Source organism: Hemiscyllium ocellatum, chromosome 11 (assembly GCF_020745735.1).
Source record: "Hemiscyllium ocellatum isolate sHemOce1 chromosome 11, sHemOce1.pat.X.cur, whole genome shotgun sequence".
NCBI classification, from domain to species: domain Eukaryota; kingdom Metazoa; phylum Chordata; class Chondrichthyes; order Orectolobiformes; family Hemiscylliidae; genus Hemiscyllium; species Hemiscyllium ocellatum.
The window spans coordinates 60635449-60652909 of record NC_083411.1 but is presented as its reverse complement, the minus strand read 5'-3'; the positions used below and the strand labels follow the sequence as shown (position 1 = coordinate 60652909).

Genomic DNA, 17461 nt, shown 5'->3' with positions numbered 1-17461 from the left:
GAAGAGTTCAGAAGAAATTTACAGGGATGGTGCCAGGATGCAATGGTCTGAGTTATAGGGAAAGGTTGAACAACCTAAGACTTTTTTCTTTAGGGCTGAAGAGATTGAGGAAGTTTGTTATGGAAATGTATAATATCATGATAGGCATGGATAGAGTGAATACAAGGACTCTATGACTCTATGTTAATGTTGGGTTGGGTTGGGTCACATCTGACTGATGCAAGGAGTTGCTAGGTAGATGTCAACTCAGATCTGATGGATGTGGGGGTTTAGAGCGGGTCTGGATATGGCAGGGGTGTTAGATTTAATAATCTAACTTTCCTGATTAATTATTTTACTTAAATTCATCAGTACCTTCTGAAATTTCCGATGTAAATAGAGACTTTTGGAGTGTTCCAAGAATCGGAGAATTGTCTAGTGGAAAATCCAGTTTCCTGGGCAATACCTTCAGAGTGTGCTAGAATGGGGATTCCACAGAATATTCATGGTGACTCATCGTCGACACCAAATAATGACTGGCCTGCGTAAAATCCTTGACTTTATATCATTATAATAAATGTCTGCTGGTTTCTCTGATAGCATGATATCCAGACTCAGTCTCTTATGTTATGGTGGATAATATATAAGCATATATATACATTACTGGAGGCAAACTAAGATCGAAATGAAGATAAGTAATAACTGTAATCCAGGAGATAATGAAGTTCATTGATAATTCACTGTGAGATTGTAAAGTAGGTACAGCAACTTTGTTTTAGCTAGCACCTTATCAATGGATATTCCTGATAAACCGACCAAAATTACGTGTTCAATATTGTGATCCATCATGATGTCCGTGTATTTCTGCTGTAAGTAAAGTCGAACAGTGATTCCACTAGCATGCTACAAAGACTGATTGAAACTTTATTCTTTTGTGTTTTCTATCCTTGTTTTAATCTTAACATCTGTCGATATTGCTGACAAGGACTTTATTATCTTAACTCCAAACGAATCTTCCATAAAACTTGTAATGAATCAATCTATGCCTATTTAAACTGAAAATGTGGTCTCCTCTGACTTGAACTAGACAAATGAAAAAGGGGCTACATGAGTTTTATTAATCTACTGTTTATTGAAAATGCTGGGAACAATCTGGGTCTTAATGACATTCTGTTGTGTTTTTAGAATTATTTCAGTTTTAGGAATTTAGCAATATAAAGTATTTAAAGGTATAAAAGTATAATGCTTTTTACTCCTGATGAGAAATGGGCCACAGATTCAAACTACAACCTGTAATGAGACAATCTGATTTGCTCAAAAGTCACTTGAATTAATTTCAACCACCACTTTGCACTTTAGTATTTAACTGTGCCATGTCCAGACTGTAACATTTCAAACCCCTGCACAATTGTTAGGATGTCAGAAAACACACAAGACCAGGCTATAGTCCAGCAGGTTTATTTGAAATCAGAAGCTTCTGGGGTTCTGCTGCTTCATCAGGTGAAGGTTAAACCTGTTGGATCATAACCTGGAGTTGTTGCATTCTGACTTTGCCTACTCCAGTCAAACACCGGCACCTCCACATCAATTGTTACGATGGGAAGCACTGACAAGAGCAATATCCAAGCCAACAGTCCTTAAAGATCATTGAAATGCTCCCTCTGTATTTCTATCCCCTTAATTCAAATTCCAGACAGTACCTCCTCCATTTTTGTAAGCCAGGAAAGGGAATCTCCAGACATTGCCTAGACCCACAGCACAGCCAATCATCGAGAGCAAATAGTCAGTTTTCGAGGACCAGTTACCTCTCTTCACATTTTCATCATTTCTGTTCACTGTTGGATTGGCAGCACTCTTGGGGCAAAGAAAGGAATTGACTAAATTAGAAAGTAGATTTTCTCAATCTAAACTTAAGCACTTAGTTCAACTCTTCCCCACTGTAAAATCATTTCTTCATTCCCCAGTTAACAGCAATCACTTAGTCGTTTGGAAACAAGACGGGTGACTGCAGTTCACAAAAGCTAAAATCCCCAAAGAATCAGCACTTCTCAGGATTTTACATGAGTGTAATTTCATGTTTTGCTAAAATACTCACTGTATCTATTGGAGAGTGTGTTTCCTGTTCATTCTGTGAGAATTCAGATAAAGCCAACTCCCTCTGGTCCATCTTCAGACAGCCATGAATACTTTCTTCGCTTGCTCAGGAGCTGGATGTAAACCTTAAGGAGCAAATCTTGCCCGAAGATGTTCTATCTTTCCAAAATTCCAGGACTGTCATTAAGAACTGTTCAGCCTTTCACCAAGTAAATGACTGGTGAGAATGACAAGATGTGTCCAAAAGGGCAAGATCTAGTTGCTCAGGTCTGGGTGATGTCCACATTTCCTGACTATTTCTGATGCAATCTCCACACTAAAAATAATAGAATTTCAGGTTTGTTTCAGAATACTCAATGTCAGAATATATCTATTTTGCATCACATATTTCTCACCAATGCTTTGAAATGAGGAGGTCACACAATATAGAGAGAGGCCATGGCATGAATCAGCGTCTGCAGCTTTCACCGTGGGGTGGCTGTTACTCTGCACTACCTCAATGTTTCCAATTGACCAGGAATCTCTCCTACTATCCCTGCCTGCCATACAATTATCAGAAAGATTCAAAGATTGACTATTGAGTGACCATTCAGATTGAGGCTGAATGCAGGGCCAATATTTTGAAGTCTTGAGATTTCAAAGGACTTTGTCAGAGTGAACCAGACACAGGGGATTTGCTGTTGGGAAAATTAAAAATCCCATTCAGTTCCCTCACAGTCAGCTGGGGCATCATGACCAGGGCCTCCAAGCCCTCCGTTTCTTCCTCTACCGATGTTCCCAACAGTACCCTTCCATCGACACTCTCATTCATTGGGCCAAACTGGTCCTGACACTTAACAATTTCTCCTTCGAATCCTCCCACTTCCTCCAGACCAAAGGGGTAGCCATGGGCACCCGAATGGGCCCCAGCTATGCCTGTCTCTTTGTTGGCTACGTAGAACAGTCCATCTTCCGTAATTACACCAGCACCACTCCCCACCTCCTCCTCCGCTACATTGATGGCTGCATTGGCGCCACCTCGTGCTCCCGCAAGGAGGTTGAGCAATTCAACAACTTCACCAAAACATTCCACCCTGATTTTAAATTTACCTGGACCATCTCTGACACCTCCCACCCCTTCCTGGATCTCTCCATCTCCATTAATGACGACCGACTTGACACTGACATTTTTTACAAACCTACCGACTTCCACAGCTACCTGGATTACACCTCTTCCCACCCTACCTCCTGCAAAAATGCCAGCCTGTATTTCCAATTCCTCCGCCTCCGCCATATCTGCTCCCATGAGGACCAGTTCCACCACAGAACACAACAGATGGCCTCCTTCCAATTTCCCTTCCCACGTGGTTAATGATGCCCTCCAACGCATCTCGTCTACACCCCTCACCTCTGCCCTCAGTCCCCACCCCTCCAACTGTAACAAGGACAGAACCCCTCTGGTGTTCACCTTCCACCCTACCAACCTTTGCATAAACCAAATCATCCAATGACATGTCCGCCACCTCCAAACGGACCCCGCCACCAGGGATATATTTCTCTCCCCACCCCTTTCTGCCTTCCACAAAGACCATTTCCTCCGTGACTACCTGGTCAGGTCCACGCCCCCCTACAACCCACCCTCCCATGCTGGCACCTTCCCCTGCCACTGCAGGAATTGCAAAACCTGCGCCCACACCTCCTCCCTCACCTCCATCCAAGGCCCTAAAGGAGCCTTCCACATCCATCAAAGTTTTACCTGCACATCCACCAATATCATTTATTGTATCCATTGGTCCTCTCTATATTGGGAAGACTGGACGCCTCCTTGCAGAGCACTTCAGGGAATATCTCTGGGACACCTGCACCAATCAACCCCACTGCCCTGTGACCCAACATTTCATCTCCCCCTCCCACTCTGCCAAGGACGTGGACGTCCTGGGCCTCCTTCACCGCTGCTCCCTCACCACCCGATGCTTGGAGGAAGAATGCCTCATCTTCCGCCTCGGAACACTTCAACCCCAGGGCATTAATGTGGACTTCAACAGTTTCCTCATTTCTCCTTCCCCCACCTCACCCCAGTTCCAAATTTCCAGCTCAGCACTGACCCCATGACTTGTCCTACCAGCCTATCTTCTTTTCAATCTATCCACTCGACCCTCCTCCCTGACCTATCACCTTCAACACCTCCCCCACTCACCTATTGTACACTATGCTACTTTCTCCCCACCCCCACCCTTCTCTCATTTATCTCTCCACCCTTCAGGCACTCTGCCTGTATTACTGATGAAGGGCTTTTGCCTGAAACGTCGATTTAAAATCTGATTGAAGATTTGTAGCTCAGGTATCCGTTGTTGTGGTTCTGCTCGCCGAGCTGGAAGTTTTTGCTGCAAACGTTTCGTTCCCTAGCCAGGGAACGAAACGTTTGCAGCAAAAACTTCCAGCTCGACGAGCAGAACCTGAAACGTCGATTTTACTGCTCCTCAGATGCTGCCTGAACTGCTGTGCTTTTACAACACCACTAATCCAGCATCAGAAATTTCACATGGTCTGACAAATCTCTATCAACAGAATATATATGTTTTATGTTTTTGGAGATATTTCCCTGGTGCCAGGATCAAGGATGTCTCAGAGAGGGTGCAAAATGTTCTCAAGGAGGAGGGGTACCAGCAAGAGGTCATTGTCCATATTGGAACCAATGACATAGGAAGGGGAAAGGTTGAGATTCTGAAGGGAGATTACAGAGAATTAGGCAGGAATTTAAAAAGGAGGTCCTGAAGAGTAGTAATATCTGCATTACTCCCAGTGCTATGAGCTAGTGAGAGCAGGAATAGGAGGATAGAGTAGATGAATGCATGGCTGAGGTGCCAGTGTATGGGAGAAGGATTCACATTTTTTTGGATCATTAGAATCTCCTTTGGGGTAGAAGTGACCTGTACAAGAAGGACGGATTGCACCTAATTTGGAAGGGGACTAATATACTGGCAGGGAAATTTGCGTGAGCTGCTTGGGAGGATTAAAACTAGTAAGGTCGGGGTTAGGGGGGTGGGACCCAGGGAGATAGTAAGGAAAGAGATCGATCTGAGATGGTACAGTTGAGAATAGAAGCAAGTCAAACAGGGCAGGCAGGGACAAGATAGGACTAATAAATTAAACGGTATTTATTTCAATGCAAGGGGCCTGACAGGGAAGACAGCTGAACTCAGGGCATGGTTAGGAATGTGCGTCTGGAACATCCTAGCAATTACAGAAACATGGCTCAGGGATGAGCAGGACTGGCAGCTTAATGTTCCAGGATATAAATGCGACAGGAAGGATAGAAAGGGAGGCGTGAGAGGAGGGGGAATGGCATTTGTGATAAGGGAGGATATTCCTGGAAATATATCCAGGGAAGTTATTTAGGTGGAACTGAGAAATAAGAAAAGGATGATTACCTTATTGGGATTGTATTATAGACCTCCTAATAGTCAGAGAGAAATTGAGAAACAAACTTGCAAGGAGATCTCAGTTTTCTGCAAAAATAATAGGGTGGCTATGGTCGGGGATCTTAACTTTCCAAACGTGGACTGGGACTGCCATAGTGTTAAGGGTTTAGATGGAGAGGAATTTGTTAAGCGCATTACAAGAAAATTTTCTGATTCAGTATGTGGATGTACCTACTAGGGAAGGTGCAAAACTTGATCTACTCTTGGGAAATAAGGCAGGGCAATTGACTGAGGTGTCTGTGGGGGAGCACTTTGGGGCCAGTGACCATAATTCTATTAGATTTAAAGCTGTGATGGAAAAGGATAGATCAGATCTAAAAGTTGAATTTTTAAATTGGAAAAAGGCCAATTTTGACAGTATTAGGCAAGAACTTTCAAAAGCTGATTGGGGGTAGATGTTCGCAGGTAAAGGGACGGCTGGAAAATGGGAAGCCTTCAGAAATGAGATAATGAGAATCCAGAGAAAGTATATTCCTGTTAGGGTGAAAGGAAAGGCTGGTGGTATAGGGAATGCTGGATTACTAACGAAATTGCGGACTTGGTTAAGGTATAGACAGGATAGATCGAGTGAATCCTAAGAAGAGTATAAAGGCAGTAGGAGGATACTTAAAAGGGAAAGCAGGAGGGTAAAAAGGGGACAGGAAATAGCTTTGGAAAATAGAATTCAGGAGAATCCAAAGGGTTTTTACAAATACATTAAGGACAAAAGGGTAACAAGGGAGAGAGTAGGGCCCCTCAAAGATCAGCAAGGCGGCCAGTGAGCCTGAAGTCGGTGGTGGGCAAGTTGTTGGAGAGAATCCTGAGGCACAGGATATACATGTATTTGGAAAGGCAAGGACTAATTAGGGATAGTCAGCATGGTTTTATGCGTGGGAAATCATGTCTCACAAACTTGATTGAGTTGTTTGAAGAAGTAACAAAGAGGATTGATGAGGGTAGAATGGTAGATGTGATCTATATGAACTTCAGTACAGTGTTCGACAAAGTTCCCCATGGAAGACTGGTTAGCAAGGTCAGATCTAATGGAATACAGGGAGAACTAGCCATTTGGATATGGAACTGTTTCAAAGGTAGAAGACAAAGGGTGGTGGTGGAGGGTTGTTTTTCAGTCTGAAGGCCTGTGACCAGTGGAGTGCCACAATGATCGGTGCTGGGTCCTCTACTTATTGTCATTTACATAAATGATTTGGATGCGAGCATAAGAGGTCTAGTTAGTAAGTTTGCAGATGACACCAAAATTGGAGGTGTAGTGGACAAAGAAGAAGGTTACCTCAGATTACAACAGGATCTTGACCAGATGGGCCAATGTGCTGAGAAGTGGCAGATGGAATTTAATTCAGATAAATGCGAAGTGCTGCATTTTGGGAGGCCAAATCTTAGCAGGACTTATACACTTAATGGTAAGGTCCTAGGGAGTGTTGCTGAACGAAGAGATCTTGGAGTGCAGGTTTATAGGTCCTTGAAAGTGGAGTCGCAGGTCGATAGGATAGTGAAGAAGACATTTGGTATGCCTTCCTTTATTGATCCGAGTATTGAGTACAGGAGTTGGGAGCTCTTGTTGCTGCTGCACAGGACATTGATTAGGCCACTGTTGGAATATTGCATGCAATTCTGGTCTCCTTCATATCGGAAAGATGTTGTGAAACTTGAAAGGGTTCACAAAAGATTTACAAGGATGTTGCCAGGTTTGGAGGATTTGAGGATAGGGAGAGGCTGAACAGGCTGAGGCTGTTTTCCCTGGAGCATCAGAGGCTGAGGGGTGACCTTTTAGAGATTTACAAATTATGAGGGGCATGGATAAGATAAATAGACAAAGTCTTTTCCCTGGGGTGTGGGAGTCCAGAACTGGAGGGCATAGGTTTAGGGTGAGAGGGGAAAGATATAAAAGAGACCTAAGGGGCAACTTTTTCACACAGAGGGTGGTACATGTATGGAATGAGCTACCAGAGGAAGTGATGGAGGCTGGTACAACATTTAAAAGGTATATGGATGGGTGTATGAATAGGAAGTGTTTGGAGGTTCGGGCGCTTGCAGGTGGGACTAGATTGGATTGGGATATCTGGTTGGCATGGACGAGTTGGACCGCAGGTTCTGTTTCTATGCTGGACATCTCTATGACTCAATGACTCTCGGTGTTCCTGCTATAATGTGCGTTTTGTCATTGCGGTTTGGCTACAATGTGATTAATTAATTATAGGTGATGTTTGGATAATGCGAAGTTTCTCTTGAGCAGATTTTCTGTAGCAATCTACAACACAATTCTCTGTAACAATTTCAATAGCACGATTTTCTGTAGTGCGGAGTTGCAGAAGAACGCAACAGCTGCATTACAGCAAAACAACCTGTATCTAGATGCATCTGCTCCAAGCTCAGCGAGGTTACTCTCGTTTTTAAAATTATTTCACAAGATGTTAGCATCTTCACATTTGTTGCCCATTCTGGATTACCCTGATAATGAGTGACCTGTTGACCATGGAGGACCTGTTAACTAACAAAAGGTAGTTAACTGTTAATCGCAATGCTGTGCAGTCACACGTAGGCCAGACCTGGCAATCATGAGAAATATTGTTTGACAATGACTCTGGTGAAGCAGGTAGGTGTCTGCAATAACTGATGGTTGTTTTATGGCATCATTCAATTCCAGATTTTATTAATCACATGGAAACCTCACAAACCAATGTGATGAAATATGGAGATGTGGGCACCATGGTGGTTCAGTGGTTAGCACTGCTGCCTCACTCACCAGGAACTCAGGTTTGATTCCAGCCTCGGCTGAGTGTCTCTGAGGAGTTTGCACATTTTCCCCGTGTCTGTGCGGGTTTCCTCTGGGTACTCTGGTTTCCTGCAACAATCCAAGCAAGCTAGATGAATTGGCCATGCTAAATCGCCCGTAGTGTTCAGGGATGTATAGGCTAGGTGCATGAGTCAGGGGTAAATATAGCATAAATGGGTAGGGGAATGGGTCTAGTTGGGCTACTCTTTGGAGATTCGATGTGGACATGTTGGGCCAAAGGACCTGTTTCCATACTGTATGGATGCTACAATTCTAGTACTTGGGTACTTGTTTTCCTGATAATAAGAATAACCAGACAGGGAACTGCACAATGCCTTCGTGAAGTCTTTATTGCAGAAGTATGGCGTTAATGGTACATAGCAAGGTGATGCAAAGCACATCTGTCTGTGTTTTGCTCACATTCTTATACATTATTTCTTCATTCTATGCTCTCCCTTTACCCAATCCTCAGCCTCCACTTACTCTGAGTATTTCTAACCAACACATCTTACATGTCCAATTACAAAATGTTTCTTTATGTCCTGCGATTATCTGCTAAGTTAAGCATGACCAAAATTTACTCATCAACACAACTTGTTCTGACTATGATTGCCAGATGTTTCCTTTACAGGGTACTTGATATTTTGTTTGTCAACTGTACTGTTATAGTTAGCAACTGAGCGTATTTAAAATTCTCATAAAGTTATAGAGCACGGAAACAGACCCTTCGATCCAACTCATCCATGCTAACTATGTTTCCCAAACTAAACTAGTTCCACTTGCCTGCATTCTAGATGTCATAACTTAGGAGGGTTAAGGGCACGAGTAAAACAACATTTGATACATACATATAAAGCAAGAATAACAACAAGAAAGATGTTAATCTCCTGGAGGATAGATGTTTCAAGTGATCCTGACCAGTTGTAGCCCAATTCTATATGGTACTTGAAAGGAGTTGTCTAAGTTTGTCGACCTCCTTGTGAATATGAGCAGCTGAATTTATGATCTCTTCAGAATTGGCCAGAATGTAGGTACAACACTCTTTTCCTACGTGGGCACAGGTCCGTCCTTTCTCAGATAGTAGCCAATCCAGGGCCATTTTGTAATTTTGTAATGTTCTTGTTCGAATAGCAACCATTTCTACATTACTCTTATCAAGGGCTTGGGAGGTGTCATGAACTACTTGTTCCAATATGGAATAGAGTAATTGAATCTCAGAAAAGGATTTATATGCAGCATATGGCCAATATCAAAGGGCAAAGAACTTGTCTATCTTAGAGTTGTAACGTTTATGGAGAATAAGGGATGAAAGGTAGAGTATGACACATAAAAGGGACTAAAAAAGCTAAATAAACAGAAACCAGATCATGACAGAGGTAACCACGTGTAAGCCTTATGTCCGCAAACAAAAAAAAGTACCATCGCACAGGATAAACTGAGTTCTATAGTTCGGGAGCCAGGTGTGGTCAAAAGTTTCTGCTGATGTGAGATAATAAAATTAAGTTTAGATGGAAGACAAGCATCAGATGTGCCATTAAAATATTAGGTACAATTACTCTGACCTGCAAACCAACCCTTCGGCTTAAATCAAGTGCGACAAATAGAACATAACGGTTTTCCCACCATTGATGTATTAGTGATGGTGATACGGACGGTATTAAATTGAGTTCGATACCAGCATTCAAATGCTGAAAAACTGTACCCTGTCGATTCCCACATACCTCCGGTGCCATTAATTTCCACCCAATATATCCCTTTCTCTGTGGAAGATATGGCAGCCATGTGGGATTCGTTCTGGAGAGTGACCCATTCAGCCACTGCAGATACATTAAAAGGCATGGGTCTAAGGGGATACCGTCCTTTGAATGTATGGGAAAATGAGAGCAAACCCAGCAGCTGGAGACGTTTGTATGTCCAGGATAAACATAAGACATGCACAAAAAAGTATTCACATACAACTTGTGCCTGACAGTGCATGTTCATGTGACCCAAGAGATCAAAACAATTACGAGTTCCAAAAATAAAAACTTTGTCACAATGGGGCAGGGGTGTTAGCCCTTTTGACATGTGATGCATGAATCCAAGCCTTCCTGCCATGCATATTCATGGCTGAAGGTGATAGGAGAAGAACTTGATACCGACCTTCCCACTTGGCACCCAACGGTTCTTTGTGTATTTTCTTAACGTAGACCCACTTGCCGGGAATGATGTCGTGAACACCTTTAGGGGAATCTCCTCAAGCTGCTGACACCTGTTGGGAAGCAAAATGAACAGAATCGGTTAGATCCTGAAATGCTTTAACAATGAATCACTCAATAGTTGACAATCTGCTGTTCTAAGATCAATTGTACCAGGTAAAGACATGAGTCTTCCAGTTATCACCTCAGAAGGGCTCATACCTGTGGTTTAATTATGGATAGCTCAAATGCTACATCATACCAGAGGCAGAGCTTGAGGCCAAGGCAATCCTTCCTGATGATAGTTAGCCGAGTGTTGGTTCAGAATCCGATTTGTGCGTTCCACCTGTCGCAGTGACTGAGGGTGATTAGGCCAATGCAATTCCCACTTAATATTCAGCAGTCTCTACACTTCCTGGCACAATGCATCTGCAAATTGAGTCTCTTGGTCCACATCTATACAACTTGGGATTCCCCATCGGGGAATGTATTCCTTACAGAGGGCGGTAGTGGTATGATTGGACGTGGCTTGCCGAATGGGAGATGCTTCCACCCAGCTTGAAAATTTGTTAACAGTGACTCAAACCTCTGAATATCCTTGACATTTTGGTCGGGATATCTAAGAAGATGTTGGAAGAGCCCAGCAGGTGCCAGAGGTCTCAATTGTGCAATCACTGTGGTTGATCCAGGATTATTTTTGCATGTTGCAAAATGATTTGCCACAAATAGCGTATGTTACTTGAATCCTGTTCCTCACTAACTCTTTTAGAGCCTTGCCATCATCTGTAATAGAAACAAATGTCCCCACCAATAAATTTTCTGTGCAAGAAATGTCATTAGTATTCGTGGTGTTACCGGTTTATTGGTCTCTCTGCCTTCAAACACCAATAACCACATAATTTCAGTCCTACTTCAATCCATGCCCACTTTTCTTCCCATGAACACTGTCCCTTCATTGTCTTTAAATCTTGTCACTTGCGACTAAAGTCTGCAGTTTAGGTGTTACTGTCTCTTGTCAGCCACTACCTTCAGAGGCTGCCTTTCTAGCAGCTTCAAAAACAGCTAGAATTCCATGGGATTTTCTTTATTATGGACTTTACAGTTTAAAATGCAGACTTCTTGTGGTAATTGTACAGCATTTCGGAGATTATGAGCTTCACCCCCAATTCTAATTGGGGTTCCTACAGCTAAGAGCACTTTGCTGTGCTGAAGTGCTCGCTGACAGACCTCCTTGGGCTATGACTTCATGCAGGCTAGTAACAGCCCAGCTGGCGTTCTGAGTACCATTCTCAACAAACAAAGATATGTCTATGAAGATAACTCAATCGGGATTCTGCAAGGGTTCCTTTGCCACCCGAGCTGCTGCAGAATTTCCGCACAATCATGTTCGCCTTTGACCTAATCAGTCTCTTCCCCTCCTCCTCCTCCCCACTCTCTCAACTCTCCCCTCCACACCCCCAATTGGTTCTGTGGGGTTGGGAGCAAAATTGGACTGAACTGGCGGCAACAAGGTGGAGGTTGGGAGTTTCCAAGAGGATGGGAGGCCTGGTTCATAGACAACATGGCAAGGACTGTGTGAGGGCACTTCACAATCAGTTTCTGATCCAATACAGGATGCTGTGGCTATTAGCACCTTGGAGGTATCTTCCATAGCTCTCAAATGGCTACCCCATCCCAGCACCACTGGGTCCAACCGAGCATGATACGAAAGTAGCTAGTGGGCCGCTGTGTGTCAGTGTTTTCCTGAGGCAGTACAGCTTTCATATAACTGTCCTTTTCATGTACATGAAGAGTGAAAAGGTCTCCTATTATTTGGGACACCCAAAGCTGAGGCTGAGCACACAGCAGATTTTAATTTTTGGAAGGCAGAATGCTGCTTTGGGGTCAGTCTCCTTGGATTCACTCTTTTCTTTCAGGAGATCATTCAGTGGCGGAGCTAGATGTGCGCAACTACCAATCCAGTTTCACTTGAAATTACAATGACCTAGAAAAGATCTGAATTCCCGAATAGTAGTGGGTTATTTGGCTGTTCAAGTAACGGCTGTCCAGTCTTGCCTTATTTCATGTTTTCCTGCTGAAATGTTTTGTCCCAGGTATTCTACCTCTTCTTGGGCGAGTTGCACCTTCTTCAGGTTTGCCTTAAAGAGTACAAACGATCAAGGAGAATGCTTAAAACTGCCCTATGCTGTTCCTTAGTCTGGAATGCTATTTGAATATCACCCATATACTGAATCATTGTGGATGTTATCAAAGGCAATTCCCGCAAATGATCTTGCAAAGCCATGTGGAATATAGTAGGGCTACTGTGAAAGCTCTGCAGTAGATGCATCCAGATATACTGTCGTTGTTGGCTGTTTAGTACATGATGGGAGAACTCCAGTAAAAGTGGATCATCTTTAACAGGCCGCAGCCATTTTTGTCCTTTGCCCAAATGGGATGATTCTGCCATTCTTCCTGTTTGAGATGTTGTATTGACCAAATAACATGGCCATTCTCAAAGTGTAACAGCAAATGTATTGAGTTAATACATCCATCGCTAATAGGGCCTGTGGTATGGGTCTAACCCATACAGATGTAAAAATCTCGTTGGCTTCAATCTTATTGGCAGAGGCTTAGTTTTCTCAAGTCTTAGTTCTTTCCCCCCTACTCCTACAGCAGTTCTCCACTATCCCTCCAAAGGTAAATCATGACCATCAATTAAGGGTAAAGATGTTAGTTCTGCACTAATGTCAAAAAGGCAGTCAACTTTCCTATCACCCACCCCATCAAAATATAGCAGCTATCCGAATGGTTCTCGATGGCCGTGAAAATAATGGACTCAAAGATGGAGATGGGTTGCTCTAGTTTTTTATTAATGAGTTCTTTTACCTGAAGTTCAGTACAGCGCTGGAGCTGTTCCAATAACATAAGATGCTCGTTCAAGGACAACCTCTCCCATCCAGACTCTTTCTTATCCAGTTTGGGGGCCTGTTTTTGTCGGTATTTCCCTTTTCTAAGTTGCACCTTTTAGCCAAATCACCCTCTTTTCCACAACTGTCGCACTTCCCTGGGTTTTTCTCAGTGTTAGGAGCCTCTATGGTCTGCATGGCTCTGAGCTTCAATTCTATATTTGCCCCCAGACGATTAGCTTCCTCTATTACTTCACCAAAAGAGGGTAGGCTTTTATCCAAATCAAGACATTGTACTTTTAACATCTTAACTAGTTCAAGCTGTAAGGCTGCTCCGAAAGCAGCCTTTACTGGGACCAAATTTTGTCCTCTTTCTCTGGATTGTTATTAGGAGCTCGACCAGGAAGCTTGATCCAGACATCAACAAATCTTTCTGCAAAGTTTTTAACATCTTCACGTCCATTCTGTTGGCATGCAGGTTTTTTACTCCAATCAGTTTTAGATGGTCCAAATTCTTGCAGCCAATTGTGGATTGTCTGCCAACTGTGATTTAAAGTCTGTCCTTCCTGTCCCATGTGGTTGTTAACCCTGCAGTACAATGTTTGTCCTGCATTGTTCCCCATTGTGGCAAACAAGATTAGAACTCCATCCAAAGAGTGTCAGGTAGATATTTTCTTGAGTTTTTCTAACCCTTTCCATGTTTTCATACCTCCCTTCTTCAGGTGTGACAATTCTTTGGGCCATCTTTCTACTAGTTTGTCTCATGGATTAAGATTGGATAAATTTATATCTTATCCCAAACCTCTCCCTCAATCTTTACTTTTTTTCCCTTCTGTCGTTTCCTCCATACAGGCCTCATGACAACAGGGGGTGCCTCTTATCTTCTGAACTGCTGGATGTGTCAGAACATCCCTCAGGGCAGTGGGCACCACTGATAGTACGAATCTTATCTGGGCCATCACCTGGAGGGGCTGGTTGAGGCAAGGGTTTTGGATACAATGGGGCAATCAGGTAGGGAGGAGGTGATGTGTGTGACGTAGTTTTAGATGTTCTAATTCATTTTGAGTTAGTGACAATTCTTTCTCTGTGGTTTTTAATTCCTCTCAAATAGGTTTTATTGCTCTCTTAGACGATGACTTTCTCTACCATAATTCAATTTTTCAATTATTTCTTGTCTCTATCTGAGTTGTTGTATTACACAGAGTGACCAGCAATTTTTTTTCTTATTTTTATATGGGTAGTCTTTCCCCAGACCCATTTATTATCATCCAGGGACCACTGCCCATGGAGTTTCCATACTTTAGACAAATTTTAGTCAGGGTCGTAGGATGGTCAAGTTGTTGTTCAATATGTTCCCTTAATTTCTACAAGACTTCATCCACAACAATGTCAGGTGGTGCCTGACCACCTTTAACTTTGGTAGGTAGTTCAAATTTAGACAATAATCCCTGGATTTCAGGTTAGATTTGAACCAAAATAGACTCTCTAAGAGTCGTAGACAATGGCTCTCCTTTTTCTGTCCTATGTCTCAGATCGAAACTGTCGAGCAGTTTCAGATCGCATCAGACAGGGAAAATCTCAGACCACCACTTCCCGCTTTGGATGTTTATTACATGAGGAGTCCTTACCTCTCGGTGTCGATTAGACTGAAATGGTTTTCAAAACCTCTTCCCCTTTATCCTTCTGCGATCCTGCTGACTACGCCTAGTTGTTGGGTATTCATGTCCCCGATAGTAGGAATAACCAGGCAGGGATCTACACGATGTTTTCTTGAAATCTTTATTGCAGAAGCATGGTGTTAATGGTACATAGCAAGGTGATGCAAAGCAGATCTATCTGTATTTGCCTCACATTCTTATACTTTATTTCTCCATTCTATGCTCTCTTGTTTACCCAATCCTTAGTGTCCACTTATCATCCCATTTACTTCTAACCAATCACATTTTACATGTCCAACCACAAGACGTTTCTCGTTATTCTGTAGTTATCTGTTAAGCTCGGCATGACCAAAACTTGCTCATCAACATCACTTGTTCCTACTGTAATTGCCAGACGTTTCCTTTAAGGATAATTCACTTGCAACCAGTTTCATGCCTGCGGCTAATGTTTGAATTTCGATTGTCTCAACACAATAATGTCTTTCCTTTACCCTTCTCAGACTTACCCACATGAACTCTGTTGTATCCCACACAGGGGCTCCCCAATTTCAGAATGTTGGACTTACAAATGTGAGTAATTATGAACATGATCCTGTACTGATTTTCAAGTTTGAAGATCTGACATTTCTTACACTTATGAATGGCTGCTTCCCATTGTCCTGAATTGTGCTAATGACATGTAAACAAATTGACTTGGGGGCTGCCTGTATATTCCTCTCTTACCATGTCTGTGCTTTTTGACATACCATTAATTATCACAATTGATCCCTTGACACCACTAGATAGTTTGACACCCTTTGCATAAATATTGGCCCCAGTGCAGTTCAGACTATCCCAATGGTACAGCTGCACCTTTCCCTAGTGCAAATGGCGCACAGATCAGAGTGCATTTCTCCCACACCAGGCTTTCAGCAGTATACTTGTCTTCCTCATTGGATGTAGCCTATGCTAATTTACAGGCGAGTGAGGTAATCATCCAAAGGTTATAATCTTCGAATTCTGTAATTTACTGTTACCTACACATACCATTACCACTGGACCCTCCCCCTATCTTTGAAAATAGTTTTTCAACTCTGAGTAGATATCTGAAACCCTGGTACAATGGCAGGCAAAATAGCCACCTAATACTGAAGATTTGTGCTCCAGAATTTGCCGCTCCCCTAGCCAAGCTGTTCCAGTACAGTTACACTGGCATCTACCCAACAATGTGGAAAATTGTCTGGAAATAAAATGCAGGACAAACCCAGACCGTCCAGTTATTGCCCCATCAGTCTCCTCTTGTTCATCAGTATAGTGATGGAAGGTGTCATCAACAGTATTATTAAACAGCACCTGCTCAGCAATAGCCTGCTCAGTGACGCCCAGTTTGGGTTCCACCAGGGCCACTCAGCTCCTGACCTCATTACAGCCTTGGTTTAAACATTAAAAAAAAAACTGAATTCCAGAGGTGAGGGGAGAGTGACAGGCCTTGACATCAAAATTGTAGCTAACTGAGTGTGGCATCAAGGATCAGAAACAAAACTGGAATCAATGGGAATCCAGGGGCAAACTCTTTGGTGGTTAGTGTCGAACCTGACACATAGGAAGGTGGTCATGGTTGTTGGAGGCCAGTCATCTCACCTCCAGGACACTTATGCAGGAGTTCCTCAGGGTAGTGCCCTAGGCCCAACTATCTTCAGCTGCTTCATCAATGACCATCCCTCCATCATAAGGTCAGAGGTGGGGATGTTCGATGATAATTGCACAATGTTGAGCACCATTTGCGACTCCTCAGATACTGAAGCAGTCCATGTTTAAATTTAAGAAGATCTTGACAATATCTACGTTTGGGCTGACAAGTGGCAAGTAACATTGACCACCTTCACTAAAAGTCAATCTAAATACCACCCCTTGACAGTCAATGGTGTTACCATTACCAAATCCCCCACTGTCAACATCCTGGGGGTTATCATTGACCAGAAACTTAACTGGACTTACCATATAAAAACATTGGCTACAAGAGTAGGTCAGAGACAAGGGATACTACAGCGAGTAACCCTGACTTCCCAAAGACTGTCCAATATCTACAAGGCACAAGTCAGGAATGTGATGGAATATTCCCCACTTGCCTGGATGAGTGCAGCTCCAACAACACTCAAGAGCTTGACACCTTCCAGGATAAAGCAGCTCACTGATTGGTATTACATTCACAACCATCCACTCCCTCCACTAACAATGCTCAGCAGCAGCAGTTTTTACGATCTACAAGAAGCATTGCAGAAATCCACTGAAGATCCTCAGACAGCACCTTTCAAACCCACTATCAGTTTCATCTCAAAGAACAAGGGCAACACCACCACCTTCAAGTTCTCCTCCAAGCCATTCACTCTCCAGTTTTGGAAATATATTGCCATTCCTTCACTGTCACTGGATCAAAATCCTGGAATTCCCT

General features: G+C 43.0%; 1 pseudogene; it reads left to right on the top strand.

Moving 5' to 3' along the window:
* The window catches only part of LOC132820027 (sodium- and chloride-dependent neutral and basic amino acid transporter B(0+)-like), a 640602-nt pseudogene that overhangs the window by 487663 nt on the left and 135478 nt on the right, over nt 1-17461 (top strand).